This window comes from Triticum aestivum, chromosome 7A (assembly GCF_018294505.1).
Source record: "Triticum aestivum cultivar Chinese Spring chromosome 7A, IWGSC CS RefSeq v2.1, whole genome shotgun sequence".
NCBI lineage: Eukaryota > Viridiplantae > Streptophyta > Magnoliopsida > Poales > Poaceae > Triticum > Triticum aestivum.
In genome coordinates, this window is record NC_057812.1 from 644762629 (window position 1) to 644767892 (window position 5264).

Genomic DNA, 5264 nt, shown 5'->3' on the forward strand with positions numbered 1-5264 from the left:
GAAAGCCTTTGCTTATCTCAAAGGTGCCATGGCCGGGCGCATGTACGGGTGGTTAGAGAAGTTGATAGCGAAGACGGGGAAAGAAACTTTGGTGAAAGCTGTTGCTCAAGCGATTCCAACTTTTGCCATGTCTTGTTTCTATCTCACTAAATCTTTTTGCCAAGAACTGAGCTCGCTTATGGGGTCCTACTGGTGGAGGCAGTAGGACAAGGAGAACACCATCCACTGGATTAGCTGGGATAAACTAACAAAATCAAAAGCCCAAGGTGGATTAGGTTTCAGAGATATGCATGGGTTCAATATTGCTATGTTGTCAAAGCAGATCTGGAGGATGATTGAGCACCCGGACTCTCTTTGTGCCCAAATCCTGAAAGAAAAGTACTACCCGGACACCCATGTGCTTCAAGCGGAGCCAAAGGATGGCATCTCCTATTCTTGGCGAAGCCTTTTACATGGTTTGCAGCTAGTGCGAGAGGGTTATGTGTGGTGTGTTGGCGACGACACGAGTATCAAGCTCTGGACTGAGCCTTGGCTGCCGCGGCCGTGGGCGAAGACAGTTATGACGCCACGAGGGGGGAACATATTAGAGTATGTCAGTGACCTGATCAGTCCTATAACAGGTAGTTGGGATGAACAACTTGTTCGGGACACCTTCTGGAATGTTGATGCCGAGTGTATCCTGCAAATACCAGTCCGGGAGGGGGTGCAAGACTTCATTGCATGGCAGTTCGACCCCAAAGGCCTACATTCGGTTAAAAGCGCATACAAACTACACACGCAGCTGGAGAGGATGGCAAAAGATGGAGGAGCAGGCAGTAGCACTACAGCGCTGGGTAACATGGATGTGTGCCAATATGATTCCTAGAAACGAATTTGGAAGCTCCCCTGCCCCAGGAATGTCCAAATGTTTGCATGGCGTGTTAGACATGAGTCTTTGGCGCTGCGGACAAACTTGGCAAGGAGGGGTGTACCGATTGAAGATACAGCTTGCTTATTCTGTGGACGAGCAGCTGAGGATGGAGCTCACCTATTCATAAAATGTAAGGTTGTGAAACAGGTGTGGCGGGACCTGGCCTTGGAAGAAGAAAGGATGAAGATGGAGGAGATAACATCAGTTCATGAGATGATGGATCATTTGTGGAGGATTGATGAGCAGAAAAGAATATGCATTTATTACCGCCTGGTGGCTGTGGTGGAGTAACCGGAATAAGCTCAGGGAGGGCGAGCTCCCCTGGTCCGCGGAGGAGGTTGCAAGGCGCACTCACAGCTACACTTTAGAATACCAACAAGTCTTCTCCAGAAAACCTGAGAAACAGTGTGATGACAAGTGGAGGCCGCCTCAGGAGGACATGATCAAGATAAATGTTGATGGCTCGTTTGTGCCAGGTGAACAACACGCAGGTTGGGGTGTAGTGGCGAGAGACTCGGAAGGTACTGTCATTTGTGCTCGCGCAGGTCGTCAGGAGCATGTAGGAGACCCTTTCGGTGCAGAGGTCAATGCCATGGCTCACGGTGTTGCACTGGCGGCGGAACTTGGTATGTTGAGGGTGATCTTCGAGACCGATTCCCAGCTTGTTGCGGATGCAATGGACCTGAGAAGGGCAGACTCGTCGGCTTACTCGGCTGTCATCGAAGATATCAAACTACAGCTGAAACTTTGGTTTTCTCATCATGTAATAGTGTCATGTAGGAGAGGGGCAAATTCTGTTGCCCACGAACTTGCTAGTTTGGGTCGCTTGTGCGAGGCTGATCACTCGATGCAGTGGGACTATGATGTACCTGCCACGCTTGTGGCTTCTGTCCAGGGCGATTTTCCTGGACACCGTTAATGTTAAAGCTATGCTTTACTTCAAAAAAGGCAAAACTATTTTTATGGTGATTACAAAAACAAATTAATGGTATTTTTTATTACTTCCTCTCTCTCTCTCAGTTACAAGGCGTGCGCGCGTACCCCTATGTCGTCAACTTAACTAACCTAATAAAAGTCATATATTACAAAAGATATACTACCATTATAAACTTCAGATGTTCTATTTCCAAATAGTATAATTTTTGTGTTATATAGTTTATATTATGGTGATAAAATTGGCAATCTAGGGGTACGCGCACGCCTTGTAAACTGAAACGGAGGGAGTAGGAACATAGATTGTGTTGTGCAGAAGAACATGTTGGAATGTCGGTCAGTTGACCTGCAGTTTTTTTTGGCGGGGAGTTGACCTACGCTTATTTGTGGAGAATTATCGGAACTGCTCGCCAGGTGCCCCCGGGAAGACATAATGCTCAGGACATATATACTTTGGAGAAATTTCATACCCTCCGGAGAATAAAGAATTTTGGATAATTCCATTATTGTTTTTCTTGAGTTGATGTTTCCATTATATTTAGAAATATGTTTTTACATACCTTATATGGTTTGTGGGACTGAGCACATGACTTTTCGTATGATCAATGTTGTGTGCAACTTCAAAAGAAGACTCTCATTCAATACAACATCGTTGTAATTCCATTTGAAGGACAACTATACCATGCACCCAGTCCTTAAAAAAACATGGTTATTTTTGTGGCACAACCAAACATCATCCATTATACATTCATGTATAGTGCTACAGTCATCATCTTGACCTGGATCTTGGGATAATTGTGCCACCCATGACTCCTCTAACTCATTGTGGTGTACTCCGGAGCTAGCCCATGGCGTGCAACCACCAAAACTATAATCGAGTGTGGCATCCATCAAGGCCACGACTGGAATGGAGCAACCGTTCTAACCATCTCCAAAGGGGATGAGACTTGCCAACAGGGGTATCAAAGCGAAACCTAATAGATGTCTATATAAAGAGATTATATGATGCACTAAAATTTGCTCTAAGAATATACTATTATTTTATAAGAAGTTTGCAAGTAATAATGCTCAGATATTAAAAGACTAGTCATTTTTTGTCGAACATGAGATCTTTGTGCAACGTCTCTTCACGTACATACACCATCACGTGCACGGATCACATGGATGTGCCCTCCTCAACATGTTGATGCAATTATTATCTTTTCGTTATATCAAAATTAGTGTTTTCTAACTTCATGGAATGTTATATCTCCATACAATGTCCTTGTTTGGTTTTTGGTGATACAAGATGAGAGCATGTACATACACCATCACACACAAGCACTTTGCGGACCTCCCCCCATCCCCCCACCCTTCACTTTTTTTAAACACCCCAACCCTTGTTAACGTTAACGAGATGATGTAAATATCATTTTTAGACTATTTCAAAATTAATGCTTTTCAACCATTCTTTGTGGAACGTTATATCATCACGCAATGTTTCTTTCTGTTTCTGCAATTACAAAACGCAAACCCAGGCATACACCTTCACACACATGGCGCACGCAAATGCAACCCCATCATCGGGGGGTGCAAATTTTATCCTTTAAATCGCACTGAATTAATAATTTCTAACCATACCTGTAAGATAATAAGTTTTGGGGAACCAGCGCAACCCTCTAAGGGTGGCTTATCTCATTATATATAATGGTTGTGTTACAATACGTACATAAGTACAGAAGCTATACATAGTCTAACACCCTCCCTCAATCTTAGCCACTTTCTAAAGAACTGAGAAGGGTAAGATTGCGCCTACAAGCCTCAAACTGTGGCAGCGGTAAAGGCTTAGTGAAGATGTCTGCAAGTTGATCCTTAGATGAGATAAACTTGATCTGGAGTTGCTTCTGCGATACACGTTCCCGTACAAAGTGATAGTTAACTTCAATGTGTTTCGTTCGGGCATGAAATACTGGATTTGCAGAAAGGTATGTAGCACCGATGTTATCACACCAAAGAATAGGAGGCTGTGGTTGAGACAAACCCAACTCCTGAAGCAAAGACTGCACCCAAATAATCTCTGCAGTAGCATTAGCCACAGCCTTGTACTCAGCTTCAGTACTGCTACGTGACACAGTAGCCTGTTTCCGAGCACTCCAGGCGATCAAATTAGGGCCAAAGAATACTGCATAACCCCCCGTGGATCGCCTGTCATCTGGGCTACCAGCCCAATCTGCATCAGAGAAGGCCGAAAGGACCCGAGAGGAAGTCGGCCGAATATGCATACCAAATGTCAGGGTGAACTGAACATAACGAAGAATGCGTTTAACAGCAGCCCAATGAGTATCTCTGGGAGCCTGAAGATACTGACAAACCCTGTTAACAGCATAAGAGATATCTGGTCTCGTGATCGTCAAGTACTGAAGTCCACCAACAATGCTCCTGTACTCTGTGGCGTCCGCAGGAGACAAAAGCTCACCATCAACAACTGTTATCTTGTCGGTAGACGACATGGGTGTGGTGGTCGGTTTGCACTTCAGCATGCCAGCTCTTTGTAACAACTCCAAGGAGTACTTCTTCTGCGTAAGGACAAGACCAGTAGCACGAGAAGTGACCTCAACTCCAAGAAAGTAGTGAAGCTTCCCAAGATCTTTGACCGCAAAATCAGCACCAAGAGAGCAGACAAGAGCATTAGCAGCATACTGAGAAGAGCTGACAAGGATAATATCATCGACATATACCAAAAGATACATAGTGACTTCTGGCTTCTGTAGAAGAAATAATGAAGTGTCAGCAGTGGACGGCACAAACCCATGAGCACGAAGGGCAGAGGCAAGGCGGGCATGCCAGGCACGAGGAGCTTGCTTCAAACCATATAGTGCTTTGGAAAGACGACAGATATAGTCAGGACGATCAGGATCAGAGAAACCAGGTGGTTGTTTCATATAAACCTCTTCCTCCAAAAATCCATGTAGAAAAGCATTCTGCACATCAAGTTGACGAAGTGACCAACCACGAGAAACAACAATGGAGAGAAGAAGCCGAATAGTGGTAGGCTTGATGACAGGACTGAAGGTGTCCTCATAGTCAAGACCATGACGCTGCCGAAAACCGCGAGCAACAAGTCGCGCTTTGTAACGCTCAATAGATCCATCCGAATGCTTCTTCACTTTGAATACCCATTTTGAGTCAATAACATTTACCCGTGGTGGTGGAGGAACAAGAGTCCATGTCTTGTTACGAAGAAGAGCATGAAACTCCTGCTCCATAGCCTCTCGCCAATGTGGAATGCGCAGGGCAGCCTGATATGAGCGAGGCTCAGAAGATGGATCCGCAACAGCAGCAGCCAAACAAGCAGCCAACCAAGCAACCGTACCATCCTTACGTTCCTTAGGTTTGAAAATGCCACTGCGACTGCGTGTATGTGGTCGGGACACATGAACCA